Source organism: Schistocerca americana, chromosome 4 (genome assembly GCF_021461395.2).
Source record: "Schistocerca americana isolate TAMUIC-IGC-003095 chromosome 4, iqSchAmer2.1, whole genome shotgun sequence".
Taxonomy (NCBI): Eukaryota; Metazoa; Arthropoda; class Insecta; order Orthoptera; family Acrididae; genus Schistocerca; species Schistocerca americana.
Genome location: NC_060122.1, coordinates 259,659,703 through 259,682,017, shown reverse-complemented (window position 1 = coordinate 259,682,017; position 22,315 = coordinate 259,659,703).

Here is a 22,315-nt window from a genome sequence, read left to right as displayed (position 1 = left end):
CGAAAACGATATGATTGTCGGAAGGACAGACTCAGCATACAGGAGAGTCAAAACAACCTTTGGTGACATTAAAAGCAACGGTGGTAACATTAAGAGTGCAACGGGAATTCCACTGTTAAATGCAGAGGAGAGAGCAGGTAGGTCGAAAGAATACATTGAAAGCCTCCATGAGGGTGAAGATTTGTCTGATGTGATAGAAGAAGAAACAGGAGTTGATTAAGAGGAGATAGGGGATCCAGTATTAGAATCGGAATTTAAAAGAGCTTTGGAGGACTTACGGTCAAATAAGGCAGAAGGGATAGATAACATTCCTTCAGAATTTCTAAAATCATTGGGGGAAGTGGCAACAAAACGACTATTCACGTTGGTTTGTAGAATATATGAGTCTGGCGATATACCATTTGACTTTCGGAAAAGCATCATCCACACAATTCCGAAGACGGCAAGAGCTGACAAGTGCGACAATTATCGCACAATCTGCTTAACAGCTCATGCATCGAAGCTGCTTACAAGAATAATATACAGAAGAATGGAAAATAAAATTGAGAATGCGCTAGGTGACGATCAGTTTGGCTTTAGGAAAAGTAAATGGACGAGAGAGGCAATTCTGACGTTACGGCTTATAATGAAAGCAAGGCTAAAGAAAAATCAAGAGATTTTCATAGGATTTGTCACCTGGAAAAAGCGTTCGACAATATAAAATGGTGCAAGCTGTTCGAGATTCTGAAAAAAGTAGGGGTAAGCTATAGGGAGAGACGGATCATATACAATATGTACAACAACCAAGAGGGAATAATAAGAGTGGACGATCAAGAACGATGTGCTCGTATTAAGAAGGGTGTAAGACAAGGCTGTAAACTTTCGTCCCTACTCTTCAATCTGTACATCGAGGAAGCAATGATGGAAATAAAAGAAAGGTTCAGGAGTGGAATTAAAATACAAGGTGAAAGGATATCAATGATACGATTCGCTGATGACATTGCTATCCTGAGTGAAAGTGGAGAAGAATTAAATGATCTGCTGAACGGAATGAACAGTCTAATGAGTGCCCAGTATAGATTGAGAGTAAATCGGAGAAAGACAAAGGTAATGAGAAGTAGTTGAAATGAGAACAGCGAGAAACTTAACATCAGGATTGATGGTCACGAAGTTAATGAAGTTAAGGAATTCTGCTACCTATGCAGTAAAATAACCAATGACGGACGGAGCAAGGAGGACATCAAAAGCAGACTCGCTATGACAAAAAAGGCATTTCTGGCCAAGAGAAGTCTACTAATATGAAATACCGGCCTTAATTTGAGGAAGAAATTTCTGAGTATGTACGTCTGGAGTACAGCATTATATGGTAGTGAAACATGGGCTGTGGGAAAACCGGAACAGAAGAGAATCGAAGCATTTGAGATGTGGTGCTATAGACGAATGTTGAAAATTAGGTGGACTGATAAGGTAATGAGTGAGGAGGTTCTATGCAGAATCGGAGAGGAAAGTAATATGTGGAAAACACTGATAAGGAGAAGGGATAGGATGATAGGACATCTGCTAAGACATGAGGGAATGACTTCCATGGTACTAGCGGGAGCTGTAGAGGGCAAAAACTGTAGAGGAAGACAGAGATTGGAATACGTCAAGCAAATAATTGAGGACGTAGGTTGCAAGTGCTACTCTGATATGAAGAGATTAGCACAGGAAAGGAATTCGTGGCGGGCCGCATCAAACCACTCAGTAGACTGATGACCAAAAAAAAAAAAAAAAAAAAATATGACGGTAGACAGGACCTGTTCTGCTCAACAATTAGCGGGCTTGGGCGCAATGAACAGGTGAAGCCAGATCCACAAGATAAATGATCATCGGTCGAGTACAATTTCCAGCCCCAGTTCGTACATCAGGCGAATCCCACCCTCATTAGGGCTAATGCTTGATTGCCACATAATCTCCGTCTTTGAAAACATGACATAACTTAAATATGATAACAGTACAACTACGGCTATACATTTTACAGATGTGTAACACATTCCTCTCTTAGATTCACTATTAACTGTCGCTCATAGAAGGACAGCAGCCGACGAATGTAACACTGGGACCACGTGAGCAGGATGATGAAATGTGACCGAAACGAGTGTGGTGGACACATCCCAACCCACAAGAGAACGAGTCAGTATTATGACGTGCTTTATGTTCCAAACACCTCTAGAGGTTGACATGGTAGCCCAACGTGCTACAGTGTTGATCGTTTGGAGGAAACATCTTACCACAACAAGCTGCTTTTAGTGATTTCTTTATTGGCTGGTAGCTTCTATATAATGTGAAATTTTCAAATCCACGTAACAATCATCCTGGTACAAGAGGGTTAACATATAAACCTTATATCAAAGTTAACAGTTGTGTTTGTCAAGAATATTTACTTCAAGACATTTAGTAGCGCCGTCGTATGTTCGCCACGTATTCATACAGACATCAATTACTGTTTAACTACGTACAAATTCCTTGTGTATAACCCATCAGCGTCACATTTCAGCGTACAACGCGCCTCAGCAGCTGTTTATAGTTATATGTCGTGACCAAGAAGGTTCTAATTTCGAACTTCAAATTTTTGGTAATTTTGTGTCTGAATTCTACTAAAAATATTGGCAGAAAATCTCAGAAATTTCTTGCCCAACCTATCTCACAGTCAATGTGTATTTGTGAAACTTTTTCATGATCTTTCAACATTTGGGCACTGAATCCACATCTCATAGTATTTTTACCAATACGCTCAGTCGTGTCATAATGTGACTTCGTTATAGAGCACAAAATGAGCAAAACTCGTGTAATTTGAACGAATAGTAATATAAGGTTTCAGTATGAGCAACAATTTTATTGAAGTATTAACAAGAGAATCTCTCCTTATTACATAAGAATTATTTGAACAGTGGATTATATTTCCTTGCTCCCCTTTTCTAAAAGCGCCAGTATTATAGCTTCTTCTCTGATGAAATTCCTGTTGTGCGTTTCAGTGAATGACCATCATATTGATATTCCAGCGACCCTGATACAATCATCACTTTGTTCTCCTGGTAAAAGTGCTCACCCTGTTTTCACTAACACCACGCAAATCCCCAGGGAATGATTATGATGTATGTCCAAAATGTGATTCCTTACGTTCATCATAAAGCCGAACTTTATGAACTTCTCAAGGATGTTGCGAAACAGAAGTGTAATATGAGTATTATTTGTTACCCAAGATCGGTAATAAGCTGCCTGACTCACACTTAACCACTCCTCAGTCTATTTATCCTTTTTGATTCTAAGTAGGAATCCAACATCATTTTTCGAGGGCTTGGACCAACAAACACGTCTTCTACCAATTTAGTCTCTGACAGATGAAAGAAATTTTTTGGAGAGATATTAGGAACATTGCACATTTTTCCGTAAGTCTTTCACAAGCTATTTCATTGGGCCCCTCTCAGTATGTAGAGGTGTAGTAATTTTTATTCATGTCCGCGATGTTCTTGCTCAAAATGATGGTGAACCAAATTGCATGTCATAGTAGTTATAATATACGAACCAGTGCAACAACAGAAAATAAATTTTAAAGTAACGTTATTGTTGAAAAGCTTATTCCATTCCACGAAAGGCAGACTGGTACAACAACCGATTTTCACAATTGTATAAGGAGAGAATCACGGTTGCAAACGAAGCTGTCTCTTTGCATTATTATCATTAATTGATACAGTATATGAAATATGCACAAATGTGCAAAGTTTAAGGATGGAAGGAAATTTCGAGTGATGTCATTGTCAAGCAACACATTTCCATGAATCTTGGACCATACGTATTACAGTATGGTAGGAAAGGTAACTGAAAGAAATACGTAATGTGACGAACAGATATGACACTTTTATGTAAAGACAGTTATTGCACTGAAGTCGCAGTGTATATGATGGTTCCATGGCCATTATAAAAGACCGCCCGTGGTTCTTAAAGGAGTGTGCGGTCCCGACGGGCAACAATTCATGCTCTTCAAAGTGATCTCATGTTGGTCACAAGGTTGGTGACGAGTTCTTGTGCTAGGGCGGTTTAGTCTTTCATCAGCGTGGTTGGCAACTGCTGGATGGTCATTGGTCCATGTGGACGAGCTGCGATACGACTCCTCCAAAGCGTACCACAAGTACATGACGATACTCATGACGCGGGAAAGGAGAGGTCAGTTCATTCGCTGTAATATACTCTGGTTCCAAAAGTCCTCTACCTGCGTATTTCGGTGGTATCACGCTTTGTTTCCATAAAAATGAAATCAGAGCCGAATATTTACAAAATAAGAAAAACATACACACACAATGGGAAGGAATATTGTGTCACAATAAAGTTGACCTGTGAGCGTATAGTCCATGCAACATGATTGCCTCCCCAAATTCACGACAACCAAAACGCCCGTGTTCGACAACACATGGATGTACCCTACATGACGAGAGGCGGGAACACTTAATGCACCTTAATGCGACCATGATGCTGTTAGTGTTCCACATATTATGGTGTTAAGAGGCTTAACGTTGTATGACCAAACTGATATCCATACCTCTGAACTGGAACACTTACAGTCCAACATTACTGTATACTGTGTACTGTGTGAATGTGCGTCCTTTCACGGGGTGCATTCGGCCCTGCTTTTATTTTCATGGATAACAATTCATGACTCCATCGAGCTGAGGATATTCGGCAAAAGTACTGGCCAGTCCGTGCCCCCTATTTAAATCGCTTCGAACACGTGTAGAATCTGTTGCGGATACGTATGGCAGCACGTCCACATACATAAACATCTAGCAGTTATCAACCGTGTTGATGGAGGAATGGAACGCCTTACTACAACAAGTCCTTACCAGCCCATAACCAGCATGGGAGCCACTGCAGGTAATACGCTATCACCCATGCTTAACACACACCCAATTAAGAACCTTACCTCCCCATTTGTAATGTCCAGAGTACCATTATAAATCATGGTGACTTAGGTGTAATTACTGTCTTTGAATAAGAATGTTATTCTTGCGCGGTGGCCGAGCTGTTCTGGGCGTTTCAGTCCGGATCCGCGCGACTGCTACGGTCGCAGTTTCGAATCCTGCCTCGGTCATGGATGTGACTGATGTACTTAGGTTAGTTAGGTTTAACAAGTTCTAAGGAACTGATGACCTAAGATGTTAAGTCCAATAGTGCTCAGAGCCATTTGAACCATTTGTTATTCTTGTTAGTCTCATTGCGCGTTTCTTTTGGTTACTTTCGGTACTTTACTGTAGCACTTTCTTCTATATATGATCAAAACATCAGGAGTCAACTGTATTTTTCAAACACCAGTATGAGGTATTTCAGAAGTAGATGTTACTGATACAGAAAACACAATAAAGAGGCACAATAAACGACAACATTTTGAGTGTCTACATTTTTGTAAGGTAAGGAGTATGGGACTAAACTGCTGAAGTCATCGGTCCCTAGTCTTACGCACTACGTAATCTAACTTAAACTAACTAAGGACAACACACACACCCATGTCCAAGGGAGGACTCGAACCTGCGACGGGGGGAGCCGTGCGAACCGCGACAAGACGCTCTAGACAGCACTGCTACCCCGCGCGGCTAGAGTGTCTACAGGGGAAAAAGATTTTTGTGACTCAGAAATACAGTGCACAACATAGTTAAGGGATACCTCGTTTGTAATCCCATAATTATCTCCCATTGCAACGCAGAAGTTCGAAATTTGGATCCGAGGTGTCTACAACCTTCTTCTGTATGAGTGCAAAAGCGTGGTGACCTGCCACATCACCCTTGAAGTTGGCGACGCTTGCGAGGAAACGCCAGAGCTCAGAAGGTGATAGAGATATAATGTGGGTTTAGGATGTCACATTGGCACCAAATTCCACCACAGTTCTGCCTAACAGCACTGTGGACGTGTCACGCGATGGGAAAGTCGTCATTCTGTATCACCACTTGTTTTGACGCCTCCTTTTGAGATCATTTGTTGGGTGTGCCAGGCAAGCATTTCGATATCCCCGAGCTGCGTGGCACTGTCTCTCTGAAAATCTAAGGGGTGTGAAAAACGATGCCTGTCACGCTGACCGGTGCTTATTGATCAGTGACAGGCTATCTGTACATGTACGGTTTTAAAGTGCTCAGCAAAGCTACTTGGGCGGCACCAAGAGCGTTGCCAAACTGAATGTGTCCCCGTCCTACAGTGGCCACGCCATAGAAGGGCGCCCGCATCTCGTGGTTGTGCGGTAGCGTTCTCGCTTCCCACGCCCGGGTTCCCGGGTTCGATTCCCGGCGGGGTCAGGGATTTTCTCTGCCTCGTGATGGCTGGGTGTTGTGTGCTGTCCTTAGGTTAGTTAGGTTTAAGTAGTTCTAAGTTCTAGGGGACTGATGACCATAGATGTTAAGTCCCATAGTGCTCAGAGCCATTTGAACCATAGAAGGGCACGAACAAGGAGGGCTGAAAAACCATAAACTAATGATTCGGATAACGTTCAAGTTTCGTTGAATGTCTTTGAACTCTCCCTGGTACTTCCACCCTTTACGCCACAGCAAAAACTGCTGCCGCGCGGTACGCCAAATGGGTGCGATCACGTTAACTGGAGTTTCAGGCTCACGAATGTCCTTAGAGAAGACCTGAACAAAGAACGGTCGGAATCAAACCCTCTCCCCCCCCCCCCACCCCCTCCCAGCCGCTGAGGCTCTTTTTGCTACCTACTGAGGCCTGGCCTCGTCCTGTCGATACTGAACGGCTATTTCTCTTAAATGTGTCTGAAATGCCTGAAAGAAAACCGCGTGATAAACGCCGGACATCGTAGTTCTGACGTCCATCGGAAAACCGACAAAGTACGAGTGAAATGTGGGTAAGAGGGGGGTGTTAAGTTCTCTGTATCGTGTGACATGTCCACGGTGGCGTATACGATGAAATATGTTGCCGGTGTGACATCGTTAACCCACCTTACGCCTGACATGAACTTCTCAGCTCTGGACCTTTCTTCGCGTATATCGACGTCTCGACGTTTGAAGCATCGTCGTCCTAGAGCACCATGTTTTGATATGTTACAGAGGAAGTTTGTAGGCACCTTTATATCAAATTTAAAACATTTGCGTCGCAAAGGGAGGCAGTAACGGGGTTTCGAAAAAGTAACGCTTTAAGTGCACTAAGCAATGTGGAAACAATTAAATAAAAATGAAAGTAAAGTTTTTCTGTGAATGTCGCTAAATTCAGTAATATACGAGAAATGAAGTAGACTTTATTTCCGTAACTTAATATTTGTATAATTTAAACTTAATTTAACAAAGAGGAAAAAGAAAATCGAGTTTGCACATTTAAAACGAAATCCTGTATAAATATTCTGTCCTATGTCTACTGATTTCCAGTAGGTCCGTCACACTGCTTTCCCAGCATTTGGTAAAATTTAATAATCTACATCTTATCGGCTTTATCCTGTTAAACGACGATCTGCTTTTCCCAGACTCCATCTCCTCTCATGTGCCGATAACTTAATTGTTTGGATCTGCCTTATTTATACATTCTTTCTGCAGAGTTTGCATGTGATTTTATACACATCACTTTGTACCAAAGAGAGCAATTTGTTTCTATTGTTTAGTAAAAGTTTTGATATACTGTCGTTACTTTAAAATGCAGATCTGATGCAGTGACACATCTGGCTTTTTACAGGAGTTTCTTAAGTTTTGCTAGCATATGGTTGGATACTAGTTTTTCTACGTACATCTGTAAAATTGCTAAGATTCTCATATACAGTGGAGGAAGTAACTGCACACACCACACATCATTACAGAGCCTCCAACAGCTTGAACAGTCCCCTGTTGACATGCAGGGTCCATGGATTCATAAGGTTGTCTGCATACCGGTACACTTCCATCCGCTCTATACAACTTGAAGCGAGACCCTTTCGACCAGGTAACATGTTTCCAGCCATCAAGAGCCCAATGTCGGTTGTTGACAAGCCCAGGCGAGCCGCTAAGGGTACACGGGTGGTGTCGGCTCTCAAAGCGTATATCGATGAACTATCGTTGAATGATTCTCATGCTAACACTTGTTGATGTCCCAGCATTTTTCAATGCAGAAATTTGCGGGAGGGTTGCACTTCTGTCACGATGAACGATTCTCTTCAGTCGTCGCTGGTTCCGTTCTTGCAGGATCTTTTTCCGGCCGCAGCGATGTCGGAGATTTCATGTTTTACCTGATTCCTGATATTCACTGGTGAAACGCTTGTACGGGAAAAATCCCACTTCGTCAGTACCTCGGAGATGCTGTGTTCCATCACTTGTGCGCTGACTATAACACCACGTTTAGACTCAGTTAAATCTTGATAACCTGCCATGGTAGCAGGAGTAACCGATCTAACAACCCTACCAGACACTTGTTGTCTTACATAGGCGTTGCCTGCCGCAGTGCCGCATTGTGCCTGTTTATATATCTCTGTATTTGAATACGCGTGCCCATACCAGTTTCTTTGGCGTTTCAGTGTATATATATGAAAGATTAGAACTGTGTCACATATGTGTAAGCGATACTATCCCCGCCCGTATATGCGAATATCGCTATGCTATGGCTTTTGTCATCTTGGCGTATGAAATGGTTCTCTTCCTCTTCGAAACTACTGATATACCACGATTCGAAACCTAAGGAAGAGGAAACTTATAAATCAAATGCGTCTATTATACACTACTGCTACACCACGAAGATGACGTGCTACAGACGCGAAAAGTAACCGACAGGAAGACGATGCTATGATACGCAAATGATTAGCTTTTCAGAGCATTCACACAAGGTTCACACCGGTGGCGACACCTACAACGTGCTGACATGAGGAAAGTTTCCAATCGATTTCTCATACACAAACAGCAGTTGAGCGGAGTTGCCTGGTGTAAGGAGGAGAATTGCGTACCATCACGTTTCTGACTTCGATAAAGGTCGGATTGTAGCCTATCGCTATTGCGGTTTATCGTATCGCGACACTGCTGCTCGCGTTGGTCGAGATCCAAAGACTGTTAGCAGAATATGGAATCGCTGGGTACAGGAGGCTAATACGGAACGCCGTGCTGGATCCCAACGGCCTCGTATCACTAGCAGTCGAGATGACAGGCGTCTTATCCGCATGGCTGTAACGGATCATGCAGCCACGCCTCGATCCCTGACTCAACAGATGGGGACGCTTGCAAGACAACAACCGTCTGAACTAACAGTTCGACGACGTTTGCAGCAGCATGGACTGTCAGCTCGGAGACCATGGCTGTGGTTACCCTTGACGCTGCACCACAGACAGGAGCGCCTATGATTGTGTACTCAACGACGAACCTGTGTCCACGAATGGCACAACGTCATTTTTTTTCGGATGAATCCAGGTTCTGTTTACAGCATCGTGATGGTCGCATCCGTGTTTTGCGACAACGCGGTGAACGCACATTGGAAGTGTGTATTCGTCATCACCATACTGGATGGTATGGGATGCTATTGGTTTCACGTCTCGGTCACCTCTTGTTCGCATTGACGGCACTTGGAACCGTGGACGTTACAATTCAGATGTGTCACGTCCCGTGGCTCTACCCTTCATTCGATCCCTGAGATACCCTACATTTCAGCAGGATAATGTACGACCGCATGTTGCAGGTCCTGTACGGACCTTTCTGGATGCAGAAAATGTTCGACTGGTGCCCTTGCCAGCACATTCTCCAGGTCTCTCACGAATTGAAAACGTCTGGTCAATGATGGCCGAGCAACTGGCTCGTCACAATACGCCAGTCACTACTCTTGATGAACTGTGGTATCGTGTTGAAGCTGCATGGGCAGCTGTACCTGTACATACCATCCAAGCACTGTTTGACTCAGTGCCCAGGCGTATCAAGGCCATTATTACGGCCAGAGGTGGTTGTTTTGGGTACTGATTTCTCAGGATCTATGCTCCCAAATTGCATGAAAATGTAATCACATGTCAGTTCTAGTATGATGTATTTGTCCAATGAATACCCGTTTATCATCTGTATGTCTTCTTGGTGTAGCAATTTTAATGGCCAGCAGTGTAGATTCGCTGTTAATGCCCTACTGCTGACCATAATCGGCAGCGTTGGTCCTCTGTTTTCTGCGCTACGTAGGACGGTAAAAGGAAAGCCAACCTGTGAGCAGTATGTGCTGTGCGTCTGCCAGCTTGGGGAGAGGCAGTGGCCGACCTAAAGGGCGGATGGGGCGAGCAAGGGGACTTCCTGCCTCAAAGGCAGGCAGGCAGACGGCGCGCTCGCGACACGCCGCCCCCGGCGACGCACGCAATCAGCGCGTGTGAAGTCCTTATTGGTTTGCCGTCTTCAAAATTTAGCATTTGAATTGTAGATAGGTTTATTTATAAACCGTGAGAGCGGGGAGAGGTCCCGTCTGCAAAGGGCTGTCCCCCAGCGCGCTAGCGGAGGGAACCGAAAGAGGGGACTGGAGTCTGCGCGCTTAGGTGGCGAGGGCCGCTCCCCAGAAGGCAACTACCGGCGGATATGGAGAGTGCCTCCCGTAAGTACTGCAGCCACATTCCGCCACTAACGCTGTCGGAGGGAAGGCCTTATTCGCCAATAAGGCAGACTGTGCCGTTAACTTGAACCAAGTAGGCAGTGAAAAGAAATTTGTATCTACTCTTGGTCATTAAATTTGCACGACCAGGAGGGATAGATAGTAACGAAATTTTACGTACTGCACTTATGCCTTATACAGGACTAATCTTGTAGGAGATTTATGATGTACGGCGTGCTTTCTTTAGGACACAGACCGGATACAACTGCCAGCAAAACGTCTCCAAACCAGCCGGAAGTCGAATGGAACTGAGCTTTATATGACAGGTTGTACGGCACTCCCTGCTGCTTCAACTCAGAAGGGAGCATCCCTAGGTATCTCTATGAAACTTGGCGGGTATATAGAGGGGCCAAAATAATGCAATACGTAATGTTTCGCTTATGACCAATTTTACAGTTAAGGGGTAAAACACACCCGAAAAGTAATTTGGTATATTAGATTTTGATGGAATGTTTTGGAAACCAGGCTGTATAAAAATTGCTTTGCATGTAAGAGCTGAAACATAGTTATTGGTCTTGAAAACTGTATAATTAACTTTTGTAATAATCTGAAATTTTACAAAATGTCTCATCGCGCTAACTGATTTTCAAAACTGGAAACCTTTGTTACAAAGCTGTTTTCTAAAATACCATATTGGGAACATAAGCTGTACACAATGTGCTGTCGTAGTATTTTCAGCATTCCTAATTAAGATCTGTAAATGTTCGTGTTATTCTTATCATTTGTTTTACTTATTTTTATTCAATGTTTTAAACTGAAATCTTACGTCTTAAACTCATGTCCCTTTTTCTTTTTTCTTTTTTTAGTTTACCGTTTCATACAGTCTACATTGTGATTAGATAACAAATAATTGAGACTTTGACCAAAACCATCACAACAATAAAAACTTCTAAAGAAATTTTTAAAATATAGCGTTTTTCTGCACCAAGCAGATATAACGAATGAAATATCTTCACATAATACACGTGACGGGCAGCACAATATAATACAAAATTCAGCAGGATTCGCAGATTGTGGCTAGAGATCCTCTAAATATACTGATTTGTGTAAGGCTTATTTCAGTAACTGAATAATCTTGACGAGCAGAAATCATTATCTAATAGTGACAGTAGCTTTATTATATTGTTTCTCAAGGGGAGATTGACGTCATAATCATTCAGCAGAACTATATTTGAAAATCTACTCACAATGTTCTACCAACATCGATACCCTTTCCGTCCTATGGCTGTACGTGTCCCGTCGAACATTTAGGGGTCACTAGATGAACAAGTTCCTGGTCCTGAGGTAGGACGCTCAAAATGATTTTTCGTCACTGAACACCTCCTCCCCTTTTCACAGTTTTACGCCACGCGGGGTAACCGAGCGATCTTGGGCGCCTTACCACGGTCCGCGTGGCTCCCCCCGTCGGAGGTTCGAGTCCTCCCTCGGGCATGGGTGTGTGTGTGTGTGTGTGTGTGTGTGTGTGTGTGTGTAAGTTAGTTTAAGTTAGATTCAGTAGTGTCTATGCCTAGGAACCGATGGCATCAGCAGTTTGGTCACATAGGAACTTACCTCAAATTTCCACATTTTTACAAGAAACTATTGGAAAGTTGCCACCGAGATCTCGAGAATCAATTTTTGAAGACTCAAATGTTCTCGTATCGGGAATCTGATACACTTACTTTGAGAACGTCAGAAGGTATCTGACATAAGTTTCCTGTTCCAATGCAAGAGGAAAATCTGCGTTATTGGTGTGGTCTCTGTGAAAGTAATAAGAAAGAGATATTATGACTATCAGTCCAATAATACTTGCATGTGAAACGATATAAAATAAAAAAGAAGATGAATTTAAAAAGTAAACTGACAGTTTAAAGCATTAATCTAAAATAAGTAAAACAAATAATTGAGGGGCTGAGACCCGTAAGGGCCTAGAGCACCCCATTATCGATTCTGAGACTGTAGCACGTATGAATTCTCCTGACGTCTGTTGATCTTATAGTGAACTAGCTTTATGTACATCTGTAGCCGCACACTGTGTAATTTCATGAATATTCAGCAAAACTTGTCTGACTGATACGGCGGATATTCATTTTCATTAGGGCCCGAACTACAATGCATAATTTTGTTACGTAGGGTTGTCAACGTAATTTAATGTCTGCATGAGGTAGATAGTAGTAATTCTCCATAATCGGAAGTGTGTCGGCAGTTTTGTCTTATCTTCAAGCCAAAGAATGTACTTAATGTAAATGATGATAACTAAGACCAAGAAGTGTTGGACCAGGTCATAACTGTGTGTGTGTGGCGATTTAGTATCTGTTCTTTATTCGTAATTTCTTAGAACATTTCTCGTAAAGAATGTTGCGATTCTAATTCCACATGTTATTCCCGAATTCGCCAGAATTAGCCACCATGCACAGACAGTGAAAACCTGGAGGATCTACTAAACGGCGAGCCAACCAATTCTTCGTGTAAGAATCTAGCAAATACCCAAATACTTGAATTATGTTAGCTCCGTTTTAATCGATCTGCGTTTTTCGCTGGCGGCAACTCTCTCATCCCAATACTGGGATAAAGTGGACAGAATAATGTCTGATCATTCAACAAGTTTTCGGATTTGAGTGCTATGAAATAAAAAGAGAAGTTCGGTCACAGTGCACAAGGAAGACGCCACTGTGGTGAACCTCACGTCAGAAGTACTCGATGAAGCAGCTGTTTCAGTTCTGGGAACAGGTCTTAATTTCGCTACTACACCGAAGAGAATACCTGTTGAAGCATCCTTGTTTCGTCTTCCGAAGGTGCAGGCCGAAGAAGTACGATAAGATGTGTCGAGAGTACTACGGAAATCGAAACATTCCAGAAGCACCATATCGGCGCAAGCAAGGAAATCTCTTTTTGAACTCATGAGAAACGGTAGGACTGTTCTAATGATATCGGATAAGGGGAATGCTACCGTTGTTTTGGACACTGTGGGTTATCACAAGATGGAACAACTACTAGCTGATCCTAAGTGTCGCCTGTTAAAAGCGATCCGACAAACAGAATCGTTCGGAAAGCGAAAAACCTGGCATCAGACTCCAAATTGGACAGCTGTGACAAAAAATCTATAATCTCTCACTCAGAATGTATAGAATACCTAAGAGACATTAAGAATCGGTTCCTTTGAGGCCTATCGTTGGTGGGATTAACTCGTCAACTTATTTTTTGGCACATCATTTATCTGGTAAACTGAGACATCTAGTTTGTGAAACACACACTTTTGCCAAAGATTGGAAACGTTTTTAGGAAGTATACGCACTCTGAAGATATCTGCATGTGGTATACTTGTTAGCTTCGATGTGACACCGTTCTTTACTAACGTTTCAGTATCACATACAATGGAGATCATAAGGGAGAAAGTTGCTCCATATGTTTGTGATTTAAATGAATTATGTCTTCGTTCGAGCTATTTTAAATACAATGGTCAATTCTTTGAACAGGCTGACGGCCTCGCCATGGGCTCACCCATTTCTCAGTTGCAGCTGACATTTTATGGAACACTTTGAAAATGGCTCTGAGCACTATGGGACTTAACATCTGAGGTCATCTGTCCCCTAGAACTTAGAACTACTTAAACCTAATTAATCTGAGGAAATCACACACTTCCATGCCTGAGGTAGGATTCGAACCTGCGACCCTAGCAGTCACGTGGTTCCGGATTGAAGCGCCTAGAACCGCTCGGTCCCCGCGGCCGGCGAATATTTTGAACAACAGGCATTAAGTAGTGCTCTTTTGAAGCCTTCTTGTTGGCTCCGCCATATGGACGATATATGTATACAATAACATCTCCTTGTACATCTATTACTCCTTCCAAAACTCCACTAATCTTGGCCCATACATTTAATCTCTCATTAGCGTTAATCTTCATTCTGTTCCTGCCACACAGCGAAGAAGAACGTCATGCGTTAGCCAATTTCTGAAGGGGAATTCACCCCAAAATCAAATATACTTTGGAGATTAAGAGTGACGTCGGTATCTCGATCCTAGATGTGTTGATATAAGGAAGATTTGTTAAGACTCTAAGACACAGATTGCATGTAAAGCCGACCAACACAAACAGGCATTTAGATGCTACTTGGCACCACCACCCAGCCCAGAAGCAAGCAGTGCTCAGCACTCTGTGTTCGAGTGCCTTACGTATCAGCGATGACGACAACACGGTATCGGAGTTGGATTTTGTAAAGAGGACATTGAATGCAAATGGCTATGATAGTTGTTCAATCGACACAGCTTTTAGGCGGAATGTTAATCACGATAGTGAGAATGACGGGGAACCGCGTTCTCACGCCGTTAGGTTACTGTTCGTTTCTGGGGTCACTGACCGCATAAGCAGATTTCTAAAGAAAAATGATATTCAGACATCTTTCCGACAGAAGACGGATGCACCAGATTGCCTCCATAATGCAGGCATGTATCAAGTGACAGGTGGCTGCGACAAAGTGTATACAGGCGAAACGAGAGGAACTGTTAAAGAACGCAAAGGAACATGAAAGGCACACGCGGCTAAAACAAAGTGCCCGAGGAAGGACTCGAACCTCCGACGGGAGGAGCCGCGCGGACCGTTACAAGGCGTCGTAGACTGCGCGGCTACCCCGCGCAGCAAAAGATTTTTGACATTCGTGGCCAAGGCTGAATCATGGTATCAAGGAACATGACGATTGATGTGGATGTTTGATATTTACTGTAGGCTCCAGAAGGGTATGCATTTCGTACAAAATGAGTATTTATATCGAAGAAGCCAGAGGTACCGGGCAGCTCACTGATGCAGAGAGAGGCTGCAATGATCTGTAAACATTTTATTTTCCTTTGCCTCAGGCGGTATATGTGTCCGTCGTGCCGCTCACGTCAAATTCCGCTCACTCGGCGGTTTGGCCACTCTGCTTTGTTGAGGGAAGAGCCCCGTTGCATGTGGCCCAGTTTCGACAGCCACGGCGAGGCACTCTATCCCAGCAGCGAACTCTTCAATGACGACCGTTCGCCGGTGTCAAGTACCAAGTGGCATTCGCGCCACGCAGGCCCGCTCACAGCGACGGCGGAAGGCGGATGCTGGTGGATGGATGTCCTCTGATGCTTTCGGGAAGGAATCAACGGTGTCGCTGGAAGGAATCGTCTCGATTACTCCTGGCTGGCTCCGACACTTGCTAAGTTTTCAGATCCCAACTGTGGCTCCACCACAGACTGGAATTGTAGTACTCTGTCGGAAGCTTCACGTGGCCACCCGTGTTGCACAGCACCGTTGTCCAAGAGAGCTGTGACACGAAAGGAACAGGCATACTTGCCTATTCCCTATTTATACTCGGCAATGTGCACATCTTTTTCGATGCGCCTCTTCAAGTCACGTACTGACATACGAGTACATCAGTTTAGTGCCAGTGCGCTGGTTTCGATGGCAGTTTACGACAATAGTTATTTGCAATCCCGATGAGGACGCCGTGTTGGCAAATCATTTATCCATGTCGACCCGACATAGTTCAGTATTTCACGTTCCAGAAAGCTATTATGAACAAGCCCGTACCTGAATTACGGGTACGGTTGCGGACCACAGACGCAATTTTTTTTATTTTTTTTTGGTGTGAAATCTTATGGGACTTAGCTGCTAAGGTCATCAGCCCCTAAGCTTACACACTGCTTAACCTAAATTATCCTAAGGACAAACACACACACCCATGCCCGAGGGAGAACTCGAACCTCCGCCGGGACCAGCCGCACAGTCCATGACTGCAGCGCCCAAGACCGCTCGGCTAATCCCGCGCGGCGGATGCTAATTGACAATAAAACTACCTTATGTGGTGACGCTGCTATAATTTAGTTTCGGGAGATTCGGAGACTAAGAATTAACTAACAGAAGCATGGCATTGCACGAAATACACTTTGTGTCACTTAGGCGCACTTTATGAAAGGATGTTTGAAAATCTCAACATCTTAGGGCATTAAATATCAGTTCAATGTCTTTTCGGCATAGCGACAGTTTAAAGAGCAGGTCCAGGAGGCATGGAATTTGAAGGGAACATCGTTATATACCTTGGGTATTAACCGAAAAAATATTTTTCAGAATTCGGCTCCTAAGGGTGGTCGCAAATATTTTTTTCGGACACTACCGGGATTGATTATGTATTAATTTTTTCATACTACAGCTCTAGCTGTAAGCTAATATACAGTGCGAATTGCTTTTGGTCCTTCAGACAACCGTAGTTTACACAACAAATGATACAAAAGTGGGTGGTATCTAGAGAACCTTACTCTCTAAACTGGTCAAACAAATTTTTTTAAAAAATATGCACCGTAAAACGTCTGACATATAAAAATATACAGTTACTTACAGCGGTACGTGATCCTGTTTGTAGTTTTGTTCGATTCACTTTCGACGGTTTACAGTGAACCTCAGTGACAGAAGACTTTCATCACCAGATGCAGGTGGAGACTTACAAAATGTGATGGAGATTTTGGTGAATGACTGTCTGAAATTCTCTAATACTGCGCTTTGTATGTGACTCTACTCACTGTCGCAATTATTTGTGGCGACTCTTTGTGCCAGACTTATTCGCGCTCCCACAAGAGAATCACGTTCGCATGTACATTTGATTCAGGGAAAGCTCGAAGTTTATTGCTAAATCATCTGCTGCCTTGGTGACAAAACTTTCTACATGTATGAGAATGGATGGTACTCTGGTTGTTGAAGTAGTTTTTAGGAAGCCTTTTTACTTATTCTTTAAAAAAAGCGATGAATTTTGGATTTGCATTTTTGTATGCAGTTGATCTCGAATGATTGTTTAAGATACGTCGAAGTTAAGTAAGTTACCACCCATTCTTCATTGATGTGCAGTGAATAATGAGTGCGAATTGTAATTGCGGAATGGACAATGTCTTGAAAGGAGGATATAAGATGAACATCAACAAAAGCAAAACGAGGATAATGGAAAGTAGTCGAATTAAGTCGGGTGATGCTGAGGGAATTAGATTATGAAATGAGACACTTAAAGTAGTAAAGGAGTTTAGCTATTTGGGGAGCAAACTAACTGATGATGGTCGAAGTGGAGAGGATATAAAATGTAGACTGGCAATGGCAAGGAAAGCGTTTCTGAAGAAGAGAAATTTGTTAACATATAGATTTGTCAGGAAGTCGTTTCTGAAAGTATTTGTATGGAGTGTAGCCATGTATGGAAGTGAAACATGGATGAAAAGTAGTTTGGACAAGAAGAGAATAGAAGCTTTCGAAATGTGGTGCTACAGAAGATTGCTGAAGATTAGATGGGTAGATCACATAACTAATGAAGAGGTGTTGAATAGAATTGGGGAGAAAAGGAGTTTGTGGCACAACTTGACAAGAAGAAGGGACCGGTCGGTAGGACATGTTCTGAGGCATCAAGGGATCACAAATTTAGCATTGGTGGGCAGCGTGGAGGGTAAAAATCGTAGAGGGAGACCAAGAAATGAATACACTAAGCAGATTCAGAAGGATGTAGGTCGCAGTATGTACTGGGAGATGAAAAAGCTTACACAGGATAGAGTAGCATGGAGAGCTGCATCAAACCAGTCTCAGGACTGAAGACAACAACAACACCACAACAGAGCTTACACAGGATAGAGTAGCATGGAGAGCTGCATCAAACCAGTCTCAGGACTGAAGACAACAACAACACCACAACAGAGACCGGGTTATATGTATTAGCATGTTGCATATGCATTTGCATATTTGGCTCCCTTTCACTGGTTATTCCATATTTTCGCTATATGTTTACAATATTTAAAAACTTTGGCGGTCGGTCTCTAGCTCGGTCTACTTTTTGATGTCTCACAGATTGACCGCGACGTAGAACTGCGTGCAATCTCTAACGGAGAGGCCACTGCCTAACGAAATCATTACAGAAGAGGAACAGGAACAGGCAGACAGAGTCAATGCTCCTATTAAACTACGCAAGCTTTTAGTCGCACGTCCATTGTTTCAGTTTAGCTTTCTATTTACTTGTACACAGTTGAACGTGTTTACGACGTGTAGTGTGTAATGTGTTGTGCGCCATGCCGCCCGAAACGTGGACAGCTGACCATCCCGTAACATTTACATATGACGGAATTGTTTTATATTATTGAGTTTGCGAGAAAAAAGTTTCGTGCAAAAAAAATGTTTCAAATAGACCAGCATGTCAAGACAAGTCTTTATATCGCAGGAATGCAGAAGAAAGGACCACAACAACCACTTCTGACAGTTGCAGGGATCTGTCCAAAGGTAACCAAAACGGTCGGTTTAACATGGATCAATGTGAAGCATTCATTGCGACCAATGTTCCTCTTCACAAACTTACAAACCCTATCCTCGAAGGTTTTCTGGGCAAATATTGCTGAATCAAAATATGCCAGACGAATCAACATTGCGTAGAAATTACATACCGACAATATAAGTAAATGTTCTGGAAGAAGTACGCAATGAACTCAAGGACACCATTATCTGGATTTCAAATGACGAAACTACAGACACTCGTGGCCGTTACATTGCAAATTTCATTGTTGGTGCTTTGTAATGTAAGGTGTCAGGCAAATCAAACACCTTACATGAAAACCCTGACATGATAGCAAATCCGGCAGTATGTCACATAGCTCCGAATAAATCCTGACATTAAATTAACCAAAGTAATACGATCAACGAGTGAGCAAATGGAATACCACAGACTAACACAAGAACGCCTAAATGCATGTCATACCTTCCCACCGTGAAACAGACGCAGTTCCGAGGGGAGGAACGAGAACAGAAGCCGAGAGCAGAGTCGTGTAAGCTAAAAGGCCCTTTGATAAGGGACGGACAGCCACATTGCCAAGAGCAGCCCCCAGCCCCTGTTAAAAGATAGAGCCCTCCAGGTGAACGGTATAGATCTTACGATAACACTAAAAGGACCATACCAGCTGCAAGTTTTAGCGTGAGACTATACGCGTCTCTGTTACATAGCAAACATTAAAAACATTGCCCCACCATGAAAAGTATAACGTTTCTCATTGGATAGACAGAATTTTTGTAGGCGGAGCTTAAGGTTAACATTGAGACCCTGATTGGTCAATTGAAAACAGTCAGATGCCTTTTTCTTAAACCCACTTCGGTAAATAGTAGTAAAGGAAGGTTAGGGAGTTGCTACCGAGACGGTGAGGTGTGTGGGGCTGCGCCGCCCGCGCCCCCTGACGCTGACTAACCACCGACAAGATAATGAATGCATGTGATGCCGCTTAAGAGCGCATAAGGCTTCACTCAGAACTGCAGAAGTCTCATCTGTTACATCCCCTTTTTACGTTACTCTAGTGTCGATCGTCAATTAAACTTCGTGGTATTCACATTTGCTACTTAAAGTTAAAATCTGAAACGCGATGATTTTTCTGTTATATAATTATTGAGAAGCCACATCAGTCACTGCAATTTACGACAAGTTAAATAAGTAATTAAGGATAATTGAGGGTCACTGTAGATCATTTTTGATAGTTTTCTCTTTTATGAAACTTAACTTAAATTTAGATTATAGATGTGATGTGACATAGGTCATCCTTCGATCCATTGTATAACTTGGAAACCCATTCAGGGAATATTCGTTCACATTTTTGTTGAACGTAGTTGGCTTTTACCATCGTATTAAAATATCTCCTTTCATCAATAGCGCAATTTATAAACAATGTTTTGGGAGTAGAATAAAAATTCCAATGGTAAACTTAACTGCTTTTTCGACGTTATTTTACCAGCTAACTAAAAATAGGAAAGCCTTGAACCCCTTTCGCTAAATTTAGTTGGTATTAAGATTCTTTTACAGGGAGTGCAGTGGAGCTGACGCTGAAATCATTAAGTATTTGATTATATCATCGCTAGTCTCACTGAACTCTTCTGAACTCTACATGTCATGTGTGGTCTGGCATCTCCTTACCAGCAACAGGTCCCAGGTTCAAACTAGTCAATTCCCTAAAAAACACGCTCAGAGCGTCGTTGCGCGAAATTGGTAGGGAGACACGACTTAGAACAAACAGACGCCACGCAGAATGTTAGAGTAAGAAGAGGCATTATAGGGGTAGTAAACGACTTCGATAGTGCAGAGGCTTTGGCAGTTTGCCAGTGCAAGCAATCTTGTAATGATTCCGGTATTAAAAAGACATTGCTGTGACTGACACTCATTTTTCACATATACCTGCAAGTATTAAAAAGCTTGAAATTAATGGTTTGTCGTTGAATGAATCTATCCAGTTAATGAATAAAATTATTCTAGGGAACTTTTCTTTGCCAGACTTATTACCAAGAACATTTAAAGAAAAGTTTGAAAACATTTTAAACAATAACCCAGGCTTTGAACCCTTGTGCCACATTTATAGTTTTAGTAATGGGACGGGTAAATTTTTATCAGAAACAATGTATGCCAACATAGCATCCAAATTCAGATAGTGCCCAGTTACCACAGCTGATGTAGAACAGTCCTTTTCTGCTTTTAAAAATGTCTTGATTGATCGAAGGCACAACCTTAGTACCGAACATTTGGAACAGTATTTGGTCGTTTATGTTTAAACCAGTAGAAAAACGTAAAATAGATTGAAATGATGCTTTGGTTCAATAGTTTTTATTAAAAGTTAATGCTGGTCAAAAAGATTACTGATTGTATGTTGTTTTTTAAGTAAAATATTGCGTAATTTTTTAGCATGCCCCTCTCCGTGCGATATATCTCGAAGTTGGTCCTCTGCAAGTATACGGTTTCTTGTGACACGTTATTCGTCCCCATTTTGCAAATTTTTAGAAAATAATTCCAGAATGGCCCCCTTCCTAACCTCTGTCAGGAAATATTCATAAATGATATCAAAACTCTAAATGTACCGATTTTTTGGGTGGTCGGCGCTCTTCTTCATAACTTATACTCACAGGTTCGACCTTGAGATATTGTGCACGCAGTAACTACCATGATTTTTTTATTATTTGATTTTGCACATTTCGTCACTTTTCGTGCAATTTTTAAGTATTTTTCATGCATATTTTAAGGTTTTTATGATGCACATAATCCGGTCTCTAGTGATTACAACTATGGCGGAAGCTGATACTGACAGTCTGGAATTGTCGTCTTTATACGAAATGCGTCCCGCAACAAGCTGCAGAAATATTTTGAAATTTTCTATAATCATCTGCAAAGCATTTCTTATCAGATACCTTCCTATATTTCTTAGATGTCACTTTTAGGTTATACCTCGCTGCACAGGAAGTGCAACCAACATATCGAAATATTTGTTTATGGTATTAAAAGGTCACTATATTCCTTGCTCACCAGTGCAGATTCTTTATTATCAATACTTTCAAAGTGTCCAAAGAGGAAATATCTGAATACGGTAAGTCGCATACATACTGGCCACGAAACACTGAACGTGTTCTACGTGACGTCGGTAAACAGATGAAGCAAAGCGTGCACGAGTTTGCACGAATTATTTGTAAATTAAATTCACAAAACTTCCTCGTAAATGAGTCTGCCTATCGGTGAAAACTGTACCGAAGTCCTACAGAAACGCGAGTTTGGTAAGGAGTTCCTGTGGGAAGAAGTTTCCATTCCTCAAATAGCGTGGTTTACGATATCTATCTAGTGGTTGATGCACGCGCACGTGCACCCTCTGGGGTGCTTTAAGTGTGTCCACTTCTCGCCATGTTTGTGTACATAAGGTACCCAGGTTGTTGAACTTGATCGTATTTGTGGTTCAGGTGTTACGGTGTGCGGTGGGACAATGATGCAGTGGCGTA